This window comes from Cupressus sempervirens, chromosome 2 (genome assembly GCF_028749045.1).
Source record: "Cupressus sempervirens isolate cs-2001-9-10 chromosome 2, ASM2874904v1, whole genome shotgun sequence".
Taxonomy (NCBI): domain Eukaryota; kingdom Viridiplantae; phylum Streptophyta; class Pinopsida; order Cupressales; family Cupressaceae; genus Cupressus; species Cupressus sempervirens.
In genome coordinates, this window is record NC_143119.1 from 723,260,521 (window position 1) to 723,273,942 (window position 13,422).

At 38.5% G+C, this 13,422-nt stretch overlaps 1 protein-coding gene across 1 annotated transcript in view; it reads left to right on the forward strand.

Moving 5' to 3' along the window:
* RGD3 (ROOT GROWTH DEFECTIVE 3) overlaps positions 1–13,422 on the forward strand; it is a 216,116-nt gene that overhangs the window by 179,007 nt on the left and 23,687 nt on the right. The window lies entirely within an intron of this gene.

The following is a 13,422-nucleotide window of genomic DNA, read 5'->3' on the forward strand; positions in this document are numbered from 1 at the left end:
CATGCCTTATGTGCGTTTTGGTATATAAGCTGACACGGTATCATGGGCTTTCTGATGTTGAATACGATCTTTTTTGTTTTTCACTAATCTAATTATATCTTATCCAATCTAATCACGTATCCCACTTGTAAACATCTCTACCAACTCCTGAATTATGTGAGGCCCTTTACAATGTGTGATCACTGAGATGTCATGATGTTTGGAGTGCAGTGCTACCTTCTGATTATTTGTCTTTTGCTGTCAAGATTTTCTCTTTACCCAATTTAAGTACATGATATCATGCTTGGAGGTATCTGATATTCAAGTCCTCTGAAATACATAGATGTGTTTAGGTGTGCTTGAAGGCCAGTAAATGGTAGTAGTTTTGGGATGCAAGGTCGTAGTTGTGAAATGTGCTCAAGGAACATGTAGTATGCATCTCAAAAATAGGCATTTAAGTTGCATGAAACTTTTGAGGCATGGCTCTGTCAGAAATTTAAAAGATGTGCTCTGTAGAATGACAATTGCCCTCTTGAAATAGAGACTATTTTGTTCCCATTGTGTATTCATTTTTTCTCCATATGTGAGACGTACATGGATCGGTCTTCCATCTTTCTCATCTTTGCATTTGTGTACATTCTCCCTAAGTTGCACTTGGGGCGGTGTTGGTTTGAAAGGGTTGTTTTACCTTGCTAGTTCATCACCTAGGTCTTTTGACATATGCTAGTTTACTTAGGGTACTCATTGAATAGTTGTCACTTTATATTTGTCATAAGCTTCAGACATGTCATATTATTATGCAATTGTATGATCCATTGTTGTAATACTCGGACTCCACAATAACTTGGGTGGCCAAAAACTTAAAAAGCTCAAGACTCAGGAAAACAATTAGCAAAAACTTGGAAAATTTATCAAACATTTGAAAATACATGTTTTCAAAATGGTCTTTAAAAAATAAACATGCACTGAATTTTTATTTTAATTACTCACAATTTAAGCCTTTCGATAGTTGGGGTAAAAGATAAAATAGTAAAACTTGAATAAGAGCCTTTCGATAGTTGGTGTAAAAGATAAAATAGTAAAACTTGAATAAGACTTAAGTGAAAGGCACATACTTGCTTGACATGAGTTAGATAGTATTGTTATTGATCACTATTATTACATGGTACTCTATTTTTTATAAACTAGAGTTTCCATGAATAAATGGAAAATGTAGGCCTTTATTGATTATTCTCCAAAATATCTCATTCTGATTTGTAAATTAAGTTATTTTCAACCTTGTCTAGGTAATGCCTTAACATATACACTCATGCTAATAAAAAATAAAATATTTACAACAATATTTTTGTATAATAATGTTGTCCTTTCATGTCTCACCATGGTATCGAATGAAATACTCCCATTTTACTAAAATTCTACTCTATTGTAATGACTCCCATTTCACCAAAATTACGAAACTGTTATAGATTGAATGAACATTGAAAATGGTATAAATAGATTGAATATTGCTTAATAGTGAACTCTTAAATACAATTTATAGATGCTAATTGTAGTGTGAACAAAAAAGCAAGGTTGTCTTAATAAAGACATCTATAAATAGAACTAAAAGAACAAACTAAAAAGAATGCCTAAACGACCTTTTACTAGGAGTAGCTAAATCAAGTGAGACACTAAAAGTATAAAAATATTCTAATACCCTCCCTTAATGGTTATTCTATTAACTACTCTGTAAAAGACAATACATGTCTTGTAGTTATGAATCCTTCAGAACATTCTGCTGCTACTGAGATCCTCCCTAGATTTGTAGAATGTCAATAACAAAGTGTAGCCAGAAAAAAATGGAAAATGTGGTCCCCCTCTTCAGACTGATGCACAACAAGAGAGTGGAGCTTGCCACAAACTCTTTCACTGACCCGCTTGTCGTAGGTAAATATTGTGTGGCCGACAGGATGTATGTTGTTGGTAGATAGTGTAGTCGATGGGTCCCTTCGGGAAGGTTCTTTTTATGTAGCCGACGGGCCCTTCGATAATTGTCATGTAGTCGACGGACCCCTTCGGGAAAGTTCTTGTCATGTAGCTGATGGACCCTTTTCGGAAGGTTCTTCGGAAAGTATACACCCTTCAGGATCATTATATTCATCATCAGAAGCATAATGTAATATCTTTGGCATATGCGAATAGAAAAAGAAGTTCTATTGTTCTTGTTCATTGTTTGTGTGCATTAATTTCTTTACCCCAGTATGGTAAACATTTGGTGTCGTTGCCCAATGGACCTGGTATGCAGGCAGACGGATGAAGACTAATGCCGAATCAGCTGAACAAGAACAAGAATAAGCTGAAGGAAAAAGATAAAATATGCACCGCACAAGAAATTTAATTTTGGCACAACAGGCCAAACGTAGACGAAGGTTTTAGCAAATTACTGACGGACACCGTAGCACAGAAGAATTGTTGGAGGAGACTTGACAGCGGGTGGAATTGGTGGAAGAAGCAAGGGAGGAGTTTTTGAACTTGCATATGCCAAGGGAAGAGAATCTAGACGGAAGAGGATTGACTCGCACGGCTCGGAGTGCCGAGGGAGCACGAGTGTGGAGTGAACTCTTCGTCCGAGATACACTTCTGGAACAGACAACTTCGGTTGACGAAAACCTTTCTTCACCAAATAACGTGATTGTCAGAAGCAGCGCGGGTGTTCAAAATAGCACGAGTGTTCAAAACAGCGCGGGTGTGCAGAACATTGCGGGTGTACAGAACAACGCGGGTGTATAGAACAACGCAGGAGTGCAAAACAGCATAGGTACACAACAAAATCCACAACATCCAGTAATAATGGTAGAACCAAAAGAAAAGTTGCCTAAATTTGATGGTGATGGAGTAGCCGATCCGATTTGACATTGTAAAACATGCAAAACGACCTGGAGGGCGAATGGCATAATAGATATGAACAAATGGGTTCGGCAGTTTTCGGCCACCCTACGGGGTGTTGCAATTGATTGGTTTGCAGATACAGATCCGCAAAGGTTAAACAATTGGGACAACATCAAGGAGTTCATTATAGAATTTCAACTGTTGCGCGATGACAACGAAATTGTAGTGGAGATATACAATACAAAACAGGGAAAGAATGAAACAGTCCGAGTTTACGCCAGGAAGTTGAAGGACTTGATCAATAAAATGGAGAATAAGCCGGTTGATGGGCTGCAGAAAAGATGGTTCATTGAAGGCCTACATCCGAAGTTGCGAAAGAAGATGAAGATCATGCCACCATCGTCATACACTGAAGTGTACAATCGGGCAATGAACCTAGAAAGTGAGCAGAAGACGAAAAAGAAGAATAAAAGTAGCTCGTTTGATTCAGATGACGACGAATCTTCAGAAGAGGAGAGCAGCGATGACAAAAAAGGCAGCAAGAAGGTCCGCGCCCTCTAGAATGATATGATTTGGATGATGAAAGAATTCAAGAACATGCAGAAGGAGACCAAGGGAAACGAGTTGTGGTACACTGAATGCAAGAAAGAAGGCCATACGAAGGGATCCTACTTAAAAGACCAATTTTGCGAGATTTCCCAGATCATGGGACATTCCACAAAGGAATGCCCTTTCAATCTGAAAACAAGAGGACCTCAGCAAGTGTTCCTAACGCAGGAGGCTTCCACGTCAGGAGGGAGTGGGAACAGTACGGAGGGTGCCATGTCGGGAGGGTACAAAAATAATCGGCGAGGACAAAACAACAACAACGATAATGGCAGCAGGAGTTGAATCCAGTACGATGCAAACGGAAGACCCATAGTTCAATGCCATGCATGTAATTTGTGGGGCCACTTTGCCTGAGACTGTACAACGACAAACACACCGAAGTTATTGTGCAAGTGGTGTGGTCCAGGAGACCATGAGGATGCTAAGTGCCCGAAGCCGTGAGTAAATTTGATCATCGTCGAGACGGACGAAGAGGAGGTTTTGGCCATCACACAGAAGCAAGTGAAGGTGTACCCTGACCCAACGGAAGAAAAGAAGAGACTGGAGGAGGCGCGTGTAGAGATCTAGAAAGCAACGTAGGGGGAAAAAGCACACCTGAAGGATACTACTGGTACCTCCGCAAGGAACTACGCGGAACAGAACATCGTACGACAGATATTACAAACTGAGGTACCAATCAAAATCAACGATCTATTGCTCACTATACCTCACACTCACGAACATAGCTCCAACTTCTAAGTTACCAACAGGACAAGGAAGGGAGAAAGAAGGTGGTGCAAGTACAAAAGACCTGATGCTGTTAGCCCTTTCATCTGGACGACATCTGACATTCGTCAAAATGGGAATTCTCGGGACTATTTTGACAGATACGATTGTGGACGGAGGATTTGGTGTCAATGTGTTACCAGAGGTTACTTGGAAGAGGTTGGGACAACTGACATTGTGGCCACTTACATTCCAGTTGTTGATTACCGACCAACACGGAATCAAACCATTGGGAGTCCTGACAGCACAACCAGTAACGATTGGAACACAACCATTCTTGCTTGATTTTTGTTGTGATCCCGCTGAAGAGGAAAGAGTACGATGCTATTCTAGGCCGGGCGTGGTTGATACAAGCCAGAGTTAAACACGACTGGAAGAAGAACACTCTATTGCTTGAAAGCAAAGGGTGGAAATACATCATTGATTTACACACCCAAATGGTGGGGGAAGAAGCTCTGTCATCAGATTCTGAAGAAGAAGATGAAGGGATGCAGTGTATGAAACCAGATTAGGAGGGAGTCCTGTGGTTGGAAGGAGGATCAATGGACGACGATTTGGATTCTGTCAATGGTCTTTACCACTGGTAGATAGAGGACTACGAACTCTTTCTGAGCTGTAATATGTTAAGTGTGGACGAAGGTGAGAAAGAAGAGAAAAATGAATGTCTGAAGGAATACAAAGAAGTGGAAGAAGGAAAGGCGGTTATGGCTGAAGCTGAGGGGAAGAGCATACAGTACAAACCTAGAAAAACGAAAGATCCCACTGTACGATTGCGCAAAAAGAAAATATTACATCGAAACTCGGATATAACAGAAAGGTGCTGGCAGCAAGGAAGACACATCATACGGTTTGCACAGGAAATAGAGAGGAAGGGTTTAATAAAAGTTGCAACAGTATGGAGTGGAGGTGTTATTGACGGCAAGAAGGGGCAGATGACGGAGTCCATGGTATCGAGCTTCGGGAACAAACTGTTTGATATGGAAAACCGGATGGAGAGATCGTGTACCTTAAATAAACTTGATGAGCGACGATTGCAGGCACAAGGGGCCATGAAGGTGACATAGAACAGGCGCAAAGCATGGCATAATAGACATTTGAAATTGAACAAGTTCCAACCGCAACAGTTGGTGTTGACGTATGACAGATGGAACGAGATCAAACCAGGCAACTTTCAAGTGAAATGGGTCAGGCCGTACCAGATTTGGGAAGTGGGTGATAATGGAGCAATAAAACTATGGATGCTAGATGGAAAGGAAGTGGCCAACGTAGTGAATAGGTTGAAGTTGAATATCTACCATGAAAGAAATAACGCTCCTCTGTGGACGAACAACTGAGAAAAGAACGACTGTAAATACTGTATATATGTAAATATTGTACATATGTAAGATAAGTAAGGACAGGGTTATTAAAAAAAAAGAAAAAAGAGAATTCATCACCGTACGGTTGTCGTACTATGGTCTATGCTGTATTAGAAGGCATCGTACAACAATTACAAAGAAACATACAGACCCTATATGGATTTGAAAGTTTGCAAATTAAATCCCTATTGATGTATGGATTCCTCATTCTGGCGTGTGGATGTTGCATGTTTTGGTGTACGGCTTTTGTATGATACTGCATATGGATTTGGCATACAGATTTGGGTACGAACTTTGGGGGTTAATTCCATCGTACGGATTTTGAAGGACACTATATGTTACCACCGTACGAATTTTTTGAATAGAATTTGCTGTACGGATTTCCAATATATGTGTTGGCGTACGAATTTCTAGTATACAGTTGGACGTACGGATTTGCCTTCCAGATTTGGTGTACGGGTGTATGGATTTTAAAGTTTTCATTATGTGCCGTACGGATTTCATGAATATAAATTGTAGTATGGGTCTGAGATTGTTTTTGACAATAACCTTCAGCGTACGGATTTTGTATTGGCTTTAGCTTCCAGTTGATGTACGGATTTGCATAATAAAGTTGGCATATGCAATTAAGGAAGAAACTTGGCATACAGATTTGAAGGATAAGCTACCTGATCACCGCTGTACGGACTCTCAAGCAGGGTCACAATTTATCTCCAAGGGCAGACACAGGAGGGAGGCAAGATAGAAAATCCGTACGAAATTAGGAGCCATTTGCAAAGTATTCAGGGAGAGGCTGTACGGCTTGCCAAATGAAATAGTTGAACAAAATTCAGAAGAAGGGTAACAGGAGGTTTTCTAAAAAAAAAAAATGACGATAGATTGAAACAGTTTGGAATGAGTAACACATGATGCCAAAGGGAAGGGTAGACAAAGCAGTTGCTAGAAAGAGTGTGGAATCGGAAGAAAATAATAGAAATAGTGTGTTCTATGCAGTTTTGTGTGGGTTTCGGAGTGCTAATTTGGTCTTGGCGATGAGACCTTGAGCTGCTGCAAGCATGGAGTGTTTGTGTACCAAAGGCACTTGGAGTAGGTGTTGGACATGAGCCTATCTTGGTGGATGCATAAAGAGCTCGGGAGGAGCTGATCATCCAGTTGGAGGCAGTTTAGTGACACTTGGCTCAGGATACCCAGGAGTTGGAAACAAAGAAAGTGGCGTGGGTGGCTATCAAGGTCAGCTAAGGAGACAGTATTGTGTTAGTAGAGGCTACAGATGCAACGTGGTTTGGAGACCAGTTTGGTGCAGGCACGAGACGAATGTGAAAGTGATGTGACAGAAGCAGATTTATCTTGTAGTTAGTCAATGTATTTTGTTTGTTAATTGTCTCAGATATTTTGTAATTGTCGTCCGGAGACGACTTTTTCTTTTGGGGGGGATGATGTCGTAGGTAAATATTGTGTAGCCGACAGGATGTATGTCGTCGGTAGATATTGTGTAGCCGATGGGTCCCTTCGGGAAGGTTCTTTTTATGTAGCCGACGGGCCCTTCGGTAATTGTCATGTAGTTGACAGACCCCTTCGGGAAGGTTCTTGTCATGTAGCTGATGGACCCTTTCGGGAACGTTCTCCGGAAAGTATATATACACCCCTCGGGATCATTGTATTCATCATCAGAAGCATAATGTAATATCTTTGGCATATGCGAATAGAAAAAGAAGTTCTGCTGTTCTTGTTCATTGTCTGTGTGCATTAATTTCTTTACCCTAGTATGGTAAACACTGCCATAATCGGCAAAATTACTGACTAGAAATTATCACAAAAACACCCAACTTGATGTTGGATAACTGGCTGTCCTTCCCTGAAAACAAAGATACACACTGAGAACAGATGAAAAATTGACAAACCCTCCAAGTTTTGCAGATGCACAGGATGATCCAAAATAGACTGCAAGATACTATAGTCTAATGTGGACCTAGGGTGCAGAAAAATACCATAAACTGAAAATGCTGAAAGCAGATAAGGCCAAAATTGATTTCTGCAGTGAGGGGTGACATGGGACAGAAATTTTGGTTGTAACTGCCAAGGAAAGAATACCTGCTGACTGGAAATTTTCAGAAAAAAAGGCCAAAAGCTGCATGGCACCCACCAAAAAATGCCAAAAAAGAACGCCCCACGTCAGCAGCAAAACAGGACAAGGCCTGATGCAGGTGGAAATAAGAATTAGTGGGCGTTTGATTTAGGAAAAAACTAATTGCTGTTTCAGATGTCCTGAGTTTCTATTTTTATTTATTTTTGGTTCAGAAAATGGATATTTGCATTAAAACCTGAATTCGGGTTTTGCAGTAGACTGCAAAGTATTGGAAAAAATAATATCAAACTTCTTCAAAAATAGGCTCGCAAAAAAGTTCTCCAATGAATTCTTTTCATAAAAAAATAGAAAAACTAATTTCTGGAAAACATTTCAGATCAGAAGAGGCTACAAACTTTTGATTAAAAAATTGCCAGATTGTTTTTAAGCCCATCAACCTGCTTGGATACCATGAAAATGTTAAAGACTGAATGGAGACAATGGAAAAAACAGATTGAATATTGAAATTAACAATGTACTTTCAAAAAAAGTTTACAAATGCTAGTCATAGTGTGAACAAAAAAACAAGGTTTTTTTAATAAAGACAACATCTATAAATAAAACTTAATGGGCAAACTTAAAAGTAAGCATAGATGACCATTAACTAGAACTAGCTAAATATAGCAAGATACTAAAAATATTCGAATAAGTAACACTATTTTAATGACATATTATTAAAAGTAAAATTGGAGTTGTAGATACTCTACCTGTTTGGTCAGATATGTATATCCACCTGTCATAGATAAATGTGGCTATATATGGATTGGGTAGCATTTCCACACATATCTAGCTACACACACACACCCTAAAGTGTATATGTCTGCAAACTGCCTGCTACCGATATCTAGATATACTGGATATGACCTTGACATGGGTTTGTAGTTGGATAATTCTAGAAATCATAGCCAATCCATGTCTTTCAAAAAAAGTAAACTTGTATCCAATGAAACTACCATGATTTGGTTTTGCTGGTGATCACTTGCATTTTGACCTTTTGGTAGACAAGTTCCAAGACCCTCGAATGCTCTCTCAAACCTCGAGCTGTTTTTTTTGATTAGGATAAGCTTGAATATATTAGAATAATTTCATCATATGCCCAACAAGTTGGATACTTATGCAGTAACTTTGTTCAACTATTGGTCAAGTTTTATCAATTTGTATTTAGCTGATAGGCTATATGGTGTGAGCTCCCGGGTAAAATTGTCTCACGTGGCAAAACCAGTCTTATTTCTGATGAACTGCACCTTGAAACCAGCTTCAAGCACTCATAAAATATCCCAGAGAACTTTTTGAGGTCAAATAAATCTTTTCAATTCTGGTAGATCAGATTGATAACTTTGTAGTAAATGTGATATCAAATTTTGATGCAGACATTTTTGTCTCAGGCTCATGAATTTAGCAGCAAACCCGATTAATAGTAGGTCTCATTTTCATTTTCGTATCTGTCAACAGATTGAAGCACCTCTTGATACCCACACTAATGTTACCATTGGAAGCCTGGCTCAAGCTTCAAAACCAGTCCTCTGCTCACTAAACAATGTCCGGGAACAAGTTAAATCTTGTGAAATCTGCCATCTCAATAAATGATATCTCAGTAAACCATCAAACCAGAATTTAACTCATAAATGCTATAAAACTCTTACCACCAGCTTAAGAATCAAATATGTCCAGATTTACTTTTTGCGGATTATTAGCGGATTTGCAGCCTGGCTATGTTCAAGCTGTATTATGATAAACTATCCTGCTTGTAAAATTGTGTTGTTCATCTTGTGTCATATTTGAAACATTGCTCCATGCCTGGAAATGAAACTTTGATTTGTATTCAATTTTGAGATCTCTAAAAGAAATCTTGGTTGCTCGCCTAGTTGGCATTGTGCACCAGTTGTGTGACCAAACAAAGTTTTCTTCAGAGACATTTCATGGTTTACATGAAGAAGTTATGGCAATTGCTGCATGAGGGCATGGACAAATGGTTCATGTACAATGACTTGAACCTGAGTTTCCTTCAGTTAAAGTTGTGATTCCCAGTATTTACAGGAAGGCATCCACAAAGTAAACCACAAATTTCATGCCTGTGTTAGCTGCTTTGGTTGAAAGATTTCAATCCAATTTAGTGTTTTTCGTTTCTTTGCTTTTTATGTTTGCATTTACATGTGGGGGGAGCAGGCCAAATCATTTTTGGTTTTAATATCCAGATACAACTAGAAAACATGTGCCTTCCATATGCCAAGCTCCCAACGAGACATTGAGAGTATTATATATTTAAATTATGTATATTTGACATCAATCTCTGATTGGCATGCCACACTATGAAAGTGTGGGCTTTCAATCTTTTTTATTGTGTAAGTTCATTAGGTATTAGAATGTTCTGAGGATTTTTTTGGATGATTGGAACTGCCTTGAATGATAAGTTAGGGTTTTAGAGGGTATTTTGATTTGTCATTATTTCAATCTTTTTTAAACAAAAGTTAGGAGTCTTCAGGTGATTGTGATGCTTTAGCAAGCGCCAATCTTCTTTAAGCATTATTTGGAGTGCTTTCTATTCTCTACATGTTGTCATTTAGAGCCAAGTTGCTAGTTTCGATTCTATTTCGGATGCAGGTTCTAGATTCTGGTTTGACAAATTTTATTGGAAAATAGTATTCTTCATTTCTTACCAAAAACAACAAGTACATCACTTATGTTCAAATGTTCTTAAATAAGTGCTCGGTTTGGTAGGGAGGCTAACCGACACATCCCCTCGCTACCTAACTACCCAAACCCACCACTAACTACGTCTAATTACATTATTGTTTTATTATGTTCTATATTATCCTCCCCCAAATAGAAGTTGTCTTCCACATGACTACCCAACAATCTACTAAAAAGAAACTACTTTAAGATCTAGGGTGGGAAGACATCCCTGAACTGGATGTGCATTGTCGTAGAAGCGGTAGATTGCGTTCTCCTCTCTGCTTCTTAACTCAGACTCCTAGTAATTTTCACAGGACTTCCATCCTATGCTATTTCACTGAGGCCAACTTCTGTAAATAGATTGCTTTCTAGAATTCACACTTCTTTCATTTTTTATGTCATTTCCTTCATGTGCTGAAGTTTCAAAAATGTTTCCCTAAATACCTCCTGTAATATCCCTTTCCGGATATTTTACAAAAAACCCTTGATATAGAACTTGCAAGTTTAAACCCGAACAAAAAACCAATATTCAATATAAATTCCAGAACTTTAATCAATTTCTAACCAACAGATTTACATATAAGAAAACTCAGAAAAGCTTGTTTTATTCCTCCAATATTCATTAAGTACATATATAAACCAGGAGTTAACTCAGATATCTGCCAAAGACATTACTGTATTATATAACAACAATACAATAACATGCATTAATTCAAATAATCCAATCTTATAAACAGAAATAATAGTCAGATTGACAAATGTAGACAAAACCTGTAAGAAGGCTAGGTTTGCGTCCTCGAAGAGATAACCAGTAACTGTTTCCAACTCCCAGATTAATAGTTGTTTTAAATATTATAATCTTCATAACTTCCTATGTGGAGCCTATTGTACCTTTCACTTTTCCTAGTGTGATGTACACTCTTTTAAGCAATGTGAGATAAAACACCTTTTTTGTCCTTTAGTCACTTAAGTGAACATAGTACCCTTTTAAATAAAGTGACAAGTTAAATGAACTCTAATAGTCACTTAGTTAGTAAACCATATAATCATTAGGCATTAAAATAGCTGACCAAATGAACTCAAATAAGCACGTGCAATAGCTCGTTGGAAAGCTCTTGGCGAGACACTTCCAAACCAACACTGAGGTACAAAAAACACTGTGCTCTATTTACTTATTAAAAATAGTGAGCATTTGGATAATCTGCCAAAATTGCTCTGATGGGTCTGAAATTGGAAATGTCTAGGCCAAACCTCGAACTAAACCTCGTAAAGAACATTTTTGCCCCCGAAACTTAGGCGAAGTGAGCCGGTAACACATAATTATAATGTCCCGGAAAAAGGGGACATTACACCTCCTTTGCCTAAGCAATTGCATGAGAGGTGGCTGCTCCCTAATGTGGTTATGACACTTTCTGCCTTCCATATCCATGTTGCCTCTTCCTGCCTTGTTCTACTTTGCACGAATATGCTTCAATCTTCATTATAGTCTTCCTTCATGAATTTCACAAGGGACTCTGCTGCCTTGAAAATTGTATCCTTATCCTGCCTCTTGGCTTGCTTTATGATTTCCCTTGTGCTTTGTTCCATCTCTTGTAAGTCCTTGAGGAACTTTTCAACTTTTTCCTCCAATGAAGGTATCTTTGTACCTATCCCTACCAGTGCCCTGTGCCCGCTCCAAGCTTCCATCTTGTGTTCTTCTATCTTAAATAGGGTCGGTGAAGGTGGGTGTACATCTTTTGCACTCATCTCAAACTTTTCCAACAATCTATTAGCCTCATCTATCACGTTATCCTCAACTTGTTTTAACTATTTTTTGTTCCAAACCCTTCCATTTGCTGCCCCTTGCTGTTGGGTTTTCCCTACACCCCTTTCTTCTCTGCAGATATTACAACCAATCGATACGCTGGGCCACCTCTATACCCTCAAGCATGTTGATCTTGATAGTATGTGGTGTCTTCTTATGAGCCCAAAGATCTAGCACTTTAGCCTGGGGTATCTGCTTTGTTGGAACCATTTATGTTACAAAAGACAACTGTGTGGTTGGTTGTACATGCTATCCGTGTAGCTCCCCAATTGGGAAATGCCTTGTCTGTGTCGTGCGTCTGCCTTCTTCCATATGGATTCCTCCAATTCCTCCTATTGGTGTATGACTTGCTTATCCAACTTATTTCTAGGTTGTACGACTTTCCCTTTCCCTATTGACCCTTTCCGAATGATTATTCTTTGTATGGTCCTCCAACATATGGTTATCTTCTTCATAGTGTATGATGTCCAACCTTGTGTATCTCATTTGTGGTTTTGGCTTTCAATCTTTTTTATTGTGTAAGTTCACTAGGTATTAGAATGTTCTTAGGATTGTTTTGGATGAATGGAACTGCCTTGAATGATAAATTAGGGGTTTAGAGGTATTTTTGATTCTTCATTATTTGAATCTTCTTTAAACAAAAGATAGGGGTCTTAAGGTAATTGTGATGTTTTAGCCAAGGCCAATCTTTTAGCATTATTTGGAGTGCTTTCTATTCTCTATATGTTGTTGTCATTTAGAGCTAAGTTGCCAGTTTCGATTCTAGTTTGGATGCAGGTTCTAGATTTTGGTTTCAAATTTGCTCAAATTTTATTGGGCTGGGTTTGGGTTCGTTTTGGGTTTATCTGTTCAATTTTTGTTAAAAATAAAATTATATATATGTAAAAGTTAAAAAATATGCTGAAGCAAATATATTCATACACCACCATGCTAATATTTAAGGAACTTAGCAAAATACACCACGATATATATTAACGATTTAATTCTAATGACAACAAAATTTCAAAATACACTCCCATATCAATGTTTCAGTTTAAAAACAATAATGTCAATGTTAATAATCAGTCATTTGTGATAAAAATCATCAAACAAGTCATCAATATTATACTGTTGCAGATTAGAAGCACAAATAGTGCAACTAGCATCATTACTAGTAGCCTGTGGCCCAACCTCAGGATCAACTTTAACATCACTACGTATCTCGTAATCACCATTATCAATTGCAAGTGTATCAAAGTGGG